Source organism: Dipodomys merriami, unplaced genomic scaffold (assembly GCF_024711535.1).
Source record: "Dipodomys merriami isolate MVZ:Mamm:240054 unplaced genomic scaffold, mDipMer1.0.p SCAF_437, whole genome shotgun sequence".
NCBI lineage: Eukaryota > Metazoa > Chordata > Mammalia > Rodentia > Heteromyidae > Dipodomys > Dipodomys merriami.
Window position 1 is genome coordinate 279,256 of NW_027205999.1, and position 15,048 is coordinate 294,303.

Below are 15,048 nucleotides of genomic sequence, written 5' to 3' on the forward strand. Positions count from 1 at the left end.
GTCTCACGGACTTTCCTCCCTGGGCTGGCTTTGAACCACGATCCTCAGATCTCAGACTTCTAAGTAGCTAGGATTACAGGTGTGAGCCACCTGTACCCGGCCCTGACTGAATCTTGAAAAGAGAAGACAGGAATAGGTCAAGAGACACACAGTATCAAAATGGGGATGGGAGGGATCGAGAGTCCTGACTGAGCAGTGGATCCATATAAAGTCTGATCAGACTTACTCCAAACATTAAGGAACAGCTTCAGTCTGGATGTGGGATGCCTATAAACATTGTCAGGGACATGAAAGGAGCAGGGTTGGGATGAAGGTTTTAGGGAGCACTGTGGGATGAAGTGTCATTAAAAACTCTCAGCTCTGGGGCTGGGAAGTTGGCTCAGTGGTAGAGCGCTTGCCTTGCATGCCTGAGGCCCTGGGTTCGATTCTTCAGCACCACATAAGCAAAATGGAAAGCCGGAAGTGGCGCTGTGGCTCAAGTGGTAGAGCACTAGCCTTGAGCTGAAGAGCTGAGGGACAGGGCACAGGCCCAGAGTTCAGGCCCCACAACCGGACCCTCCCCCCCAAAATAAAACTCTCAGTTCTGACAGCACAGATCAAGTGTATGTCGTGGGAGTCCCCTGTTGTACTGTGGCAATGCTCTTCCTATGTATGTCTGCCTAGAGGGGGAGGTGTTTGCTCCTCATTTGTCATTAATTCTAGAGGACAGAGGAGCCCCATGAGTCCAGTAAACAGATGCTTTCTGGCAGCTTCTCACAGTGTTTCCTCCAGGCAGCACCAGGCTCTTTACTTGCTCTGATGAGGCAGCTGCAGATGGGTCTGCAGGAATTTCTTGTCAAGAAATTAGAGAGTCATTCATTCATTACTCTAGAACAAAGAGTGGCAATGCCTAACTATAGGTTGCTTTGTTATTCCAATGTGTGTGCTACTGGCACTGGCTTGTCTCTTCAGTCTGCACAGGCTCAGGACAATACTATAGTCAGCTCGGACACACCAGCTTACACCCAGTCACTACTCAGAATGTGATGTCAAAGCTACTCCTGGTAATAGATGACAAGGCTGTTTAAATCAGAATAAGATCACAGCAGAATGCACTACGATATCTTTTTGCTCCTCTGATTTAACAGCTTCTAAGCTAGTGTTTCCTGGCTTCCTATCCTTGTGGCCTAGTATGAGAGCCATCTAGGTTGTTGCAATGCATCAGCCAGGAGAAGGGTGTCTATAGTCAGAGTATGACACAAAACATAGCATCTGTGGTGAGGTTAGACTTGGTGTTGGATTATAATTAAGCTCTTGCTGCAAAGCTGGGAACCATGGAAATGGACTGCCATTGTGAAATGGACATGGGATAATTTAGGAGACAACAAGGATCTGAGTAGCTCTCACCTGTAATCCTAGCTACTCAGGATGCTGTGATCTGAGTACTGAGGTTCAGAGACAACGTAGGCACAAATATCAGATAGTTTCTTTCTTCCAATTAACTAGCAAAAACTGGAACTAGAGCTGTGGCTGAAGTACTAGCCATAAGAAAAAGAGCTAAGGGTCAGCACTGAGCACATGCTAGCATGAAAAAAATGAGAAAGACATAAGAAGGGAAATTACAAGAAACTTACTGTGAACAATTAGACCTCTAATTATCTTTCTTTTTATTAGCAAGTATTGGTTGTACAAGAAGGAGGTTGTGAAGTTCCCATACATGGATACAATTCATCACAGTCATACCCACTCCATCACCTACCCAGTCTTATTTCCAGTTAACACTAAAAAGCCAGAAGCACTGAGGTAGCTCAAGTGGAAGAGTCCCAGCCTTGAGCAAAAAACTGAAGTGACATTACCAGGTCCTGAGTTGAAGCCCTAGTACAAGGACCACCACACCCAACAAAAATAAAACATTCCATGGGAATGAATGTAGATCTTGTAACATACAACTACAGAAAATAGTAATGTCTGGCATTGAGCTCCCTTAAATTATAAATAACATGAGGAAACAAAGGTCCAAAGTCTTTTTGAATAGCATTTTATTTTCTGAGGATAACAGAATAACAAGACATTGTTATTGTCTGTTCTGTCACATGGTGTTAGATATAAGTATGGGATACTCTGCAGGAAGAACCTCTGTGCAACTTCTGAGGAAACAGAAGTTGGCTGTTCTTTTAAGGGTGAAGGAAATACTTTGTATCTTTTGATGGCTGTGAATCTATGGGAAATCATCAACCTATTAAAAAAACTAGATATAGTTATAGAATTATATCATCTTATAATAAGAAAGGTCATTAAAGGCACTTTAAAACTAAACAAAGAGGGGCTGGGAAGGTGTCTGAATGGTAGAGTGCTTGCCTCACATGCATGAGGCCCTGGGTTCAATTCCTCAGAACCACATAAGCAGAAAAGCAGAAAGTGGTACTGTGGCTCAAGTGGTAGAGCACTAGCCTTGAGCTGAAAAGCTGAGGGACAGCTCCCAGGACCTTTGTTCAGACCCCATGGCCAACAAAATACATACATACATACATACTTACATAAACTAAGAATAAGAACTTTAAGAGAGTAAACTAATAGAAATGGAATATAACTTAAATAGCAATCTACAAATTTATACTGTTAAATTCATTGAGTACTTAAACAAATGGGGAAATTCAATTCTTTCCCATAATAGATTGTTAACTGAAGAATATAATTTGAGTGAGGGAATTTTGTGTAGATGCCTATTACATATCATCTAATAGAAATGCCATGTAAGCCAGAACACAGAAGCCTCCCACAGGACATAGTGCTGTCTGAAAATGAACTCATGAAAAAATGGTACAAAACCTCGTTCAGAAGTCATACTAAACTTTTTCTGTGTATATGCTGATCCTGGGGTTAGAACTGAGGGCTTGGGTGCTGTCTTTGAGCTAATTTTGCTCAGGACTAGTGCTGTGCCACTTGAGTCACAGCACCACTTCCAGGAGTGTTTTAGTAGTTTTTTGGACATGAGTCTCATGGACTTTCTTTCATGGGCTGGCTTCAAACATTGGTCCTCAGATCTCCACCTCCTGAGCAGCTAAGGCTATAGGCATGATCCAGCAGTGCTGGGCTCCAAACTGACAATTTTCTCTCAAGAAATATCACTTCACACTGAAATAGTGAATCCAAATAGCTCATAATGGAACAAGGAATAATATTTCCACAGCAACCTATAGTGGATCTATTCGCATATACTGTGACAGATACCAAATGTTCCCAAATCAAATCTACCCTAACCATTTTTCTCTCATAGACCCTTCTTAAAGCAATTTCAGCAGGTTTTGTTAGTTTGTTTTGTGCTTATTCTAGGTCTTGAACTCGGGGCCTGAGTACCATATCTATGCTCCTTTTGCTTAATCTTAGCATGCTACCACATGAGCTACAACCCATTTCCTTTCTTTTGGTAGTTTTTTGGAGATAAGACTCACTGATTTTTCCTGCTTACAACCTTCTGAATAGATAGGATTAAAGTTGTGAGCCACTTTCCCCCACCTTCATTGTTTACTTTTGTAGGAGCACATAAAGTACTTCCACCACATTTGTCCATTTGCCCTTCCCCTCACAATGCTACCCCCACCAAAAACCTTATAATAGCTTTCTTCATCCCTTGATTAAAGTAAACTAAGCAAAGAGACAATTAAAAATGATATGCTATGTCTTAGGTTGCCTTGATCTTAGCAGAGTATCACTTCAAGTTAAAAACTGATTAACAAAAATTGAAGAAAAATACCGAGGAGACTCAAAATTGAACAAAGTAAATCCTAATCTTCAAGTTTCAGGTCTCCAAGTAAAAGGAAAGCAGAAACTGTTGTTGGGAGTTCCAGGTAACCAGTGAGGCTTGATAGTCAAAAGTGATGTGTGATCCTGAAGTCTGAGGGGAGGATGAGCAGTATTAATGTATTAGTGTTTAAAATCCCTCACTTCAATGGTTATGCTGGGGTGAAGTTGAGAATGTCCTTGTTCAAGGTTTTGGGTATCATCATATTTATGACTTCATGAAATCCCATAACATCATGATGCCTCTTCCTGAAAATTCATTGAGTAATCCTAGCTACTCAGAAGGCTGAGATCTGAGCATCATGGTTTAGTTATCTCCAATTAATCACCAAAAAGATGGAAGTGGAACTGCAGCTCAAGTGGAAAATCACTAACCTTGAGGGGGAAAAAAAGCAAACAAGAACAGATTCTAAGCCCTGAGTTCAAGCCCTAGGAGTGGGGATGGGGAGAGTTTGATTGAGAAGGAAGACAAAAGACAGTCAAAGCCAAGAGTAAAGTAGGCCCTAAAAGTTCAGAGATTACAACCTAGAATGCCTTTAACCAAGGATGCTTGTCTTAGTTGGGTTTTTCTTATTGTGATTTTTATAGGCAAACAGCATTGAATTGGAGAAAAAAATAGCTTTCTCAACCTAAACCAAATGTCAAAATGAAGAAAAAGCCTATCTTGTGCAAGCCTATAAAGCAGGAGTTACTGGAGGGGAATGAAGAAAGCCTAAAGAAGAGCTCAGCATCCCAGAGAATGGTGTGTCAGACCAGGAAAGCAAAGAGGAGGACCAGGAGCCAGAATCATCATGTGACCTCAACTCTGTGGATATGTGCAGAGTCATGTGTTCACTCACTAACTCTTAGGATTTTGTCATGGCTAGGACACTAAACTCGCTCCTTACTCAAATTTTCCCTTTCATCTGCTTGATCTCAAAACTTCTTAACTTGGGTGGCATTTTTTGTGCTTTTGAAAATTTTATTATTTCTCAAAAACAGCCTTTGAAGTGTTAAAAGGACATCTGGGTGAATAAAGTGGAAATATTTGAGTTTTGTTAAAAAAAAAATGAATGCACTGAGGCAGTTGGAAGACCATGGGAAGAGGTGTAATAAGAATAGTCTCTTCCGTGGGAAAAGTCTTAGCAGTTTTACCTTCAGCTCCATCTGTAAGAAACCATTAACATTCTCTATTAGTAGAGTTATTATTTGTATAATTAAATTTGGAATTGGCACTTGATGATCCAAATATTAAGTACCATGTCCCCTGAGCAAAGTTTAGGTTGTTTGATATAAAGTTGAAGAGCCTACAAGTTTAAATTTTTCTTTAATATAATAAGTAACAGACTATTTTTCAAAATCTACTTGGTATGGCGAACTTGAATTGCTAGGCCTGGTAATACTTTTCATTGTAGGAACAACTAGTTTTTCTACATAGCTCTTACCCTATACCCTGATGCCCTACTCTGCTTTGTTAGCCTTGTCCAATACTTTGGGATGTAATCCTTTGGTTTATTTTTATCATTCTAAAGCTAGTCTCTATCATCATAGATATATCAGAATTGGCATGTTGGTCTAAATATCTGGGAATAAATCTATTTCTTCCACTGTTCTCCCCACAGACATCTTTAGGTAGAAAAATGTTATTTCCTGGTCTTTGCCTTAGCACCATCTTCCTAGAAAAAACAGCACCATGAGAGCCAAGTAGAGGAAGCGAATGTGCAGGCTGAAGGGCAAAAGAAGAAAGAGGAGGCAGAGGTCTAAGTAAACCAGTTTGTGCACCCATCGAGGCCAGAGGAGCAGGAGGAATAAGGAATGCCATAGGCTGGGATGCTGAGATGTTGGACTGCATGCCGCTGTGATTTCCCAGTGGATCCAGAACTTTCATTGCCAAGATCATCTCTGAAAGACACACCTTGCTCATAACCAAGCATCCCCTGATGGTCCTGTGCCCCGGACCTGTGACATTCTGGACTAGTTTTGTTCATAGTTGTGGCCAAGTGTGACACATGTACAATAAACCATCTCTTTTGCTGTTACAAGAAAAAAAAAGGAAAGAAAAATGTTGTTTCCTTATTGAAAATTCACCCATTTCAAATATTTTGTGGAAGTTTCTTTTTTGTTTATTGTTTTTTGGATTTTGTTTTGTGTTTTGTCAGTCATGGGACTTTAATTCTGGGCCTAAGCACCGTCCCTCGTTCTTCAGCTCAAGGCTAGCACTCTACCACTTGAGCCACAGTGCCACTTCTGGTTTTCTGAGTAGTTTATTGAGATAAGAGTCTCAGGGACTTTCCTGCCTGGGCTGGCTTTGAACCATGATCCTCAGATCTCAACCTCTTGAGTAGCTAGGATTGCAGGCTTGAGCCACCGGTATCTGGCTGGAAGATTTTTATATGTGGATTTATGGAGGGTTGTATTTGTTTTCTACTTTTCAAACCCTTATTTAATGACCATTATTTTGGTTTTGAGCAATTTTATTATTTTAATTTGGGACATTGCTTTATTTTGTTTTGTTTTTGCCCATAATGGTATTTGAAATCAGGGTCTCATACTCACCTTACTTGAAACACTGCTCAAGTCCAGCTCTTTGCTTGTTGAAGATGGAGTTGCAGACTTTTCTGCCTGGCCTGGCTTTGAATCACCATTCTCCAGATCTTAGCCTCCTAATTGAATTTTATGTGTTCAATAGTGTGGAATGTAAGCCAGGCATGGGAAGCTAACAACTATAATCCTAGCTACTCAGGAGACTGAGATGTGAAGCCAATCCCAAACATAAAAGTATGTAAGTCTCTCAACTCTAACAAACTTCTCAGAAAAGGCTAGAAGTGGTGCCATGGCTCAGGTGGTAGAATGCTAGCTTTGAGCAGAAGAAGCTCAAGACAGCACCTAATCCCTGAGTTCAAGCCTCTGCCTGTTGGGGTGGGGGGCAGAAGAGTGGGTTTCAAACAGTCAATTGGAAACTCTTCTTCCCAACATTTCATGACCAGTCTTCCCTCTCCTCCTTCATAAAGGCCACAGTACTACAGGTTTTCTACCAGAGTCATAGAAACTGGTAATATTAAGTGCTTTTTGTTTTACATTCAATTCACTTTGGAACTTTAAAAAACTTCTATAACTTATAATAAAGATTTATACTACTGAAAATTAACTGATTTTTTGAAAAGCATACAAAAAAATATTTGTCAAGGGTCCCAGTGAATACTAAGGAACATTATTGGGAAATTTTTACTTGGTTGCTTGTCTGTTGCATCATTTAAACACATGTGGAATTTGGGGTTTTTCAACATTTTACCACCAAATCTTCAACAAACTACGTTGCCTCATTGGATTTTGCTTCAAAAGTTATAAAATATTTTGACATGTTTTTGGTTTGGTCTTTTGGGGATTTTGGCTTTTGGAGTGGTAGTTGGCCAGTACGTAGGCTTGAACGGAGGTCTGGTATCTTGCTTAGATTATTGTGCTCAATGCAGTCACTGTGTCATTTAAGTCACATTTCCACTTCTGGCTTTTTGCTACTTAATTGAAATAAGAATCTTGAGGATTTGTTTCCTTGGGTTGGCATCAAACTGTGATCTTCAGATCCCACCTTCATGAGCAGCTGAAATTACAAGTATGAGCCAAACCCTGGATATATTGTCCTACCTATAAAACCAAAAGATGGACAAAATTCTGAAGCAAGTGTGTATGATATGTATTTTACATAATTATATAGACAAATATAACCATGTAAGTGTGTGTGTGTGTGTGTGTGTGTGTGTGTGTGTGTGTGTGTGTGTGTGTGTGATTTTAAATGTGTAGAGGGAAATGAAGATGTATTGAGGAAAGATTTCACCTAGGTTTTTTCACAGACTGGGCTACAATACATTCATCATCCCATCCATCTGCATCCTTCCCTAAGATATGCACATCCTCTGGTGATATCATGGTTATTTTTTGTGTGAGAGCCACTACCGAGGCTTGGATTCAGGGCCTGGATGGTGTCCCTTAACTTTTGTTGTTGTTGCAAGGCTGGTAGTCTGCCTTTTGAACCACAGCTCAGCTTTCTGTCTTTTGCTGGTTAATTGGAGGTAAGGGTCTTTTTGCATGGGTTGGCTTTGAACTGGGATCCTAAGATCTCAGCCTTCTGAGTAGCTAGGATTACAGGCCTGAGCCTCCAGTGTCTAGCTTTTCATTATTTCTTTTACAACCTACATACTCATACACATCCCTTGCATCCAAAAATCTGACAGTTCAGGCTAACTGACAAGATGTGAGGAAAGATGGCTGAGTGGATAAGTTTCCAAATGGGCATCTAGCCATATTAATATCATTTTGGTAGGTAACTTACCCTTTAGTGAGCACATATTTCCTCTTTCACTCTTTCTTTAGAAGTCAGTGAAATGTTTTTGATATATCTTTCAAATATTATCTCCCAAACAGGAGATAATATTTTAATATATTTGACAATATTTCAGATGAGGGGTCTTGGTTGTCTGGAGCTCTGTGGGAAGAAGGCATCCAGCTGGGCTGTAGGCACAGAGTTGATGTTTCCTATCTGCTGGTTGCAGAGAAAAAGGTTTTCTTCCTGGGAAGGCTTTGAATCCAAACCCTCTGCTTTCAGGCTTCTGAAGATTACAAGCATAAAGCACCACAAACTGGCTCATTTTAGAAGCCTTAGTTGCTTTTCATTCATCCCTTTTTTCCTGCAAGGTTGATCTAGGCAGCCTGGTTGTACCTCATGATAAAGTGATTTTTATAATACTTTGCCTCTGCCATTTCTGAAACTTATTTCCTCAGTACTGGGTATATGAAGTTGATCTAAACCCAGTAACATTTTCCTTCTGAGATGTTATGTAGCTTATTTAAATCATTTATCCTTTGCTGTGGCAAAGCAATCAAGATGTTTCTGTAAAACCCAATTTCATGAGAGTATTATAGTTAGAAATTATCATATGCACTCTTCAGTATAGTCTATGCTTTATTTTATTGATTTATTGATTTATTTATTTAGGTCAGTCGTGGCGCTTGAACTCTGGGCCTAAGCCCTTTCCTTCAGCTCTTCAGCTCAAGGCTAGTGCTCCACCACTTGAGCTATAGCACCACTTCCAGTTTTCTGATGGTTTATTGGAGATTAGAGTTTCACGGAGTTTCCTGCCCAGGCTGGTTTTAAACCATGAGCCTCAGATCTCAGCCTCCTAACTAGCTAGGATTACAGGCGTGAGCCACAAGTGCCCGGCAGTCTCTGCTTTTATAAACTTATAAGACTGGTTGGAAGAATGATGATTTTTTAATTAATTTAGTAACTATTCTATAGATTTTATTCCTTAAGGCTTATTAACTCAAAAAGGGATTAAATACATTCAGAATAGTGGAATGTGGCAACTACTGATTTGATGTATGTGGACAAATGATCAGATTTCTTATGATTACTAAAAAGATTTCTTCAAATTTCCAGTGGTAGGCTGCTGTGCTAACTTGGAGGAGACAGTGGTGATGCTGGAGCTCTGAAAACTGGCTATGAAGCAGAATTTCAGAGGAGAGCATTTGCTAAGGATATAATTTCCAAGGCTCATACCAAATATATTGAACTAGATTGCCCAATGATGAACAACGGGGCATATTTTGTTTGTTGGTTTGTCTTGTGAAGATTTAAACTTTGAGCCTGGGTACTGTCCCTTAGGTTTTTTTTTTTTTTGTTCTGAGCTAATGTTCTACCTCTTGAACCACAGCGTCACTTCCAGATTTTTGGTGGTTAATTGAAAGTCAGTCTTACCAAATTTCCTCTTTGGGCTTGTTTCAAACCTCATCCTCAGATATTGGCCTTGGGGGTAGTTAGGATTCCAGGTATGAGCCACCAGTACCCGGCTAGCATCACATTTTAAAAGTATTCTCTAGGTTAGTCTGGTGTGTCTGGTTACAATTTGAGAACATTGGTTCCGGTGGGTCATGTCAGATTTAGAGTAAAATCAGAACTTTTCTTCCTGTAACAAGTAGCACACAATATCTAATTTATTCCTGTCTTCATCTCTGATCTCTTTCTTCTTCATTGTACCAGTCCTTCTTTGTTCCATGAACCTCAGCATGTCAGTGCTGTCTTCCTTTTCTTAAACAAGTCAGGTCCGTTCCCACCATGGGGGATGTACTTGCTGTTCTTGCTACCTGGAACATCTGCTCCTAGAAAATTGCATGGATGATGGCCTTGCTTTCAGATCAAATATCCCCTCCTCGGGGATGTCTCTGCCTTTCCCCACTGTGAAGTTGTACCCACAATACCACCAATGTCATGCCTCTGATTTATAGAAATTGTCATTATGATTTCTGGTTTTCTTCTCCCCATGAAATAGGCATGGAGGCAGCCACATTCACTTCTGTTTCTCCAACCCCTAGTGCCTGGTCTTTAGTGCTCAGGAGCCTAAGCATGGGAATAAGCCTGTTCCAGCTCAAGTAATCCTAGCTACCAGTCAGGACAGCTCATCAAGCTGTAGCCTGGTGTCTAGCAGTCATTTCCTCTCATCCTTTGTGCTCTCTGTGTAGCTGAGTCCACCTGATGGCCAGATCAGTGCCTGAAACCTATCTGCTGCCATGGCAAAAGTATCTGTGATGTCATAGAAGTTATGGCCATTGTTTTGTGAAGCTGTGAGGACACCCACCCCCACAAAAGGTCACCCAGACAGGGATCTCCCATGCCCAGAAGTACATTAAAAAGTTCAGCACCAAACCATCCCTCACCCCCTGATGCACTCAGTGTGTTTCCATTTCTTTAAAAAAAAAAGAAAAAGAAAAGAAAAAGTCAAGACATGCCTTTGATGATTTGTCACAGAATTATTGAAACATAATATATAATTTTATATGAGTATTTGTTAGACTTTGTCCATCTCTGGAGCCATTGGCATATTTATATGTGTTTGCAGCTTGGGAACAATAATAATCTTTAATTCAGTATAGTCAGAGACTATAGTTCAGAAGGCTCTTTTGAGACTCTTTTGGAGAGAATGCTAACTTTCCATCTACAGGTGGCCATCTTGGTACAGGAATTGAGTAGATTATCATAGGATAAGAAGCTTGTCCTTATTTCTACTGACTTTTCTCTGGGGTCAGGGAGGGTGATCCAACGGCATATGTGTCTTTGCTATCCTGGAGGGGCCCAGACTTCCTCTCAAAGTCTAATGCCATGATGGTAAAAGAGGCTAAAACTCAGAACCCACCTTCCTACACAACTAGGATTATAGGCCTGAACCTTGTACATACAACTCATAGCCCTTTTTTGGGACATAATGTGGTCAACTTAATTATATTCACTTCATACATAGATACACAAATGTATATACACATGTATTTATTCATCTATTAATAAACAGTATTATATCCACACACACAAATATATATTTATATAATTATAATCAAAGTTATATCACCACTTTCCCCAATAATGTTTTACATTGGTTTGTGAAAAAATACCCTTGAGACTAAAAATGTTAAATGCTCTCATAGTTTGAAAAAATCATATTCAGTCTTATATAATATATTATATATAATATAGTGTAAAGAATATAACATGTATTTACATATAACTAATTTAATTATGGATTTCCTTCCCGATTAATTACGGAACCATTTAGACAATGATAATTGTCTAAATCTAAATCTATTTTACTGTTGTCAGGAAATACATTATTATAATAAGGCTTGCAAAATTCACAGTGGTGAGTTACAAAGCCTCAATAATTAAAATATACAACTAGGATGATAGAAATAAAATAATAGAAAAAGGAAGAATGGGAAATTGTGGGAAGGAAAAAACCTCCACAACCCAAACCTCCACAACCCATGCATTTTTTTTTCCCAAAATCTTTAGAGACTTAATATATTGGAATCAACACTTACAGGCACTACCCAAACAGAAAACAATCACAAATTTAGAATTCAGCTATTCTAGTCTCAATCCATGCCTTCTCTCAGACAAGCAAGTATTCATCATCAATCTCCTTTTTAAAACAATTCATGTGTATGAGTCTTCTCCATTAACAATTTGATATAGCAGAATTTGTTCAGAGTAGGTACTTGTGGCTCACACCTGTACTCCTAGCTACTCACGACTGACATGGAAGGAAAACATTTGGCTTGTCATTCTTTAATGACAGAAGGGAAGCTCAGATGTGTTTAGTATGTAAAAGACCCTTAGGTCATTACTCAGAAGCATAATAAAGAAATGGAAAGGAAGAAAAAGGGAAGAAATATATGTATATGTTACATTGGGTAGGTTTGTGTACATATGTGTCTGTCTATATGTACATAGGCATACATATCCTTTAAAATGTGTATTGTATTGAATGTTTCCATTTTAATCCCCCTTTCTATCCTCTCCCTGCCCTGTACCTGCCATTACTTCTGATTTCACTGTTAGTACCCTACTTTTGTCCATCTGGAGTCTGTCCATACTGCTTTTCTGGTGGACTTCTTGACATCAATCATTCATTTTCCTAAATTTTACAGATCTGACATGCAATGTAACTATTTTAGAAATGATAGTGAGGGACAACTTCAAAAAATCAATTTAATGTATGCTGGAGACTCACTTGTAATCTAAGTTCTGAGGATGCTAGGATTCAATCACCCAGGGCAGGAAAGCCTGTATAACTCCATCATATTCACTTAATTAGTTAAAAAAACAGGAAATGGAGCCATAGCCAAATTGTAAAAAAAATACTGTAAACCTAAGAAAAATTTTATAAGAAAAGCAATATATGCTGACCTCTGCAATTATGGAGTTGGGAGCATTTTGTGAGCATCCAAGACTTGAGTTCTAATACCAGTACCAGAGCAACAACAGCAACAAAAACCATTTTCTATTACTAAAATAGTCCTGACAATTAATAACCTAAGTTGGTAATGTGTATTTGGTCCAGACGATGCGTATCCAGACTCAAGGGTAAACAGACTGAATTAGGAAAATTGAGACAGAACTGGAGCTAAGGAAATAATACAAAAATAAAAGACTAAAACCTGAAATTAAAATTTAAACAAAATTATAGCAGTTTGAACAAGAAAAGGATATTTTTATGAATAATGGGTTTTTGTGTTTTCTTCTGGCCAAGGACTTGTACTCAATGCCTGTGTGCCGTCCATTAGTTTTTTTGCTCAAGACAAGCACTCTAGTGCTAAAACCACAGCTCCACTTCCAGCTTTTTTTTTTGGATGGTTAGAGCAGATTATTTCTGCCCAGGCTGGCTTTCAATTGTAATCTTCAGATCTCATCCTGGTATCTACCACTTCAGGTGTGAACCACAAGCACCTGGCTGGAATAATAGTTTGAAAGATGCAGTTTTAGAAGAGTTGGAAGACTAAGCTGAGTGAGCAGGTATGCTGAAGCCAAGAAGCTAGAGGCTAGAGGTGTGTAATACTTTTATTATTTGTTCTGATGTAGGAGAAATTATCTTCAGATGGTTTTGATCCTGGACAAAACACTGTGGAAAAAAATGCAATGATGTAAGGAATTTTGTGTTCTCAATTTGGGAATCACTGAGAGAGAGAAAAAAATAATAAGCTGTCCTGGCATAGAGCTCAGAAGTTTAAGTTGACTAGGGAGGTATTCTATTACTTGACCCCTGGCCTAGGCAGTTGGTTTTGTTTATTTTCAGATGAGGTGTTCAGTTTTTGCCCTGGGATGGCATTCAGATTTGCCTTTCCAAAAGCTGTGATTGATTATAAGTATGCAGCTCTACTACCAGATTTACAAACCAACAATTATATAAATGGAACAGTTGTGGAAACAGAAGAAGAAATGTAGAAGTCCTGTAAAACTTTGTGTTCCTTGGAAATGGAGGTATAGATGATGGAGAGCTAATGGGTTATAGAAATCTTGCCCATGTAATTGTAACCCCTCTGTACAGTATTTTCACAATAAATTAAAAAAAAGAAATTTGAATCTCTGGACTCAGAGCCTATAGCACAATTGAACAGTACTTTCGTAGGCCATAAATGTCTGATTTCTACTCCCAAAATGACAATAAATACCACCCAGGATATTAAATTGCCTCAAACTGGCCAATTTCTTTGCTTGTCACATTTAAGTCAGGCTTCAAAGCTTTTCTAGGACCTCATTATATGATTTTGTAGAAACTCAGATTTTTCCAGATATCACTGGCTGGGAACTTATTGATTCTCCTGAACATAGACTGGGGGCATTTTCCATTAGCCCCATGGGTAATACTTTATCCTGCACAACAAAACAAGTGGTGATTTGACTAGTTTGGAGCCGATCTAGGTGGATTCTAAACGTCAATGGAAGTCATTCTGGATCATGTTCTTCCTTGCTGGTTCATGCAGGTACACCTGCATCACATGTGGGGTTCAGAACCACTGGAATATGCACAGGACTCAAAACCTGTTTGGGCTTTGCAACAAATGGAACAAACCCCTCTATGTTCACATGCTTTCTGGAGTGCAGGGATGGCTCCTGATCTCCATTGGTTACCAACACCAACATCACTAATAGATTCCTTATCTGGAGTTCAGGAGAAGCTGCTGTACAGTAATGCTAACCTGAGAATGGAAATAGGCACAGGATTTTAGAGTGGACTCTAGAAGGTAAGGTGCAACTAAACTTCCATGAGGATCTAATGGGGGATGTCTATAGTTTGAACTTGGACTGAACACTGATGAGTGGCTATGTTCATGTATTTTCAAAAAGAAAAATTACCTGGCAGAGAATATCCATAAAAGAACATTTTGCCAAGCCGGGTAGTACTAGGGGCTCTTGGCCATTCAGGCCTATCCCTAGACATCCAGGCTCCAACCCTATTCACAGGCTATGAGGCATCTAAACAAGGACTTCTTCCTCTTTTTCTTGGACTCACTGGTCACACACTCCTCCAGCTTGTCAAGAAGAATATGTAAGGGGAAGACCAGTCCGAAGACGGCAAGTTGAATTTGACATACTGTGTAAGTTCTTTCAGGGTGTCATGGTCCTTACGCTCATAAAAGTCATCATTGTACAAGTCCATCCACAGAGTGAAGATGAAACAAATGATGCTGTGGGCAGTTTGGTGACAAGGAAAGTGAGAGCCTGACCTCCCAATCCTGAGCCTTCTACCACAGCCCCTTTCTGCCAGGACTCATGCTGTGGCTGTCCATCATATATGCAGACTTGCATGTTGAGAAAGGGAGGAGACTCCTGGGAGCAGAATGATCATCACAACATACTTCCAGGAGCTTCTGAAAGACAATTCTCCAAAACTCACCCTGTGATAGCCAGTGAGAATGTTGTTTCTGCACAGGATCTGATTTTCTGCACACTGCTTTCCCTGTCAT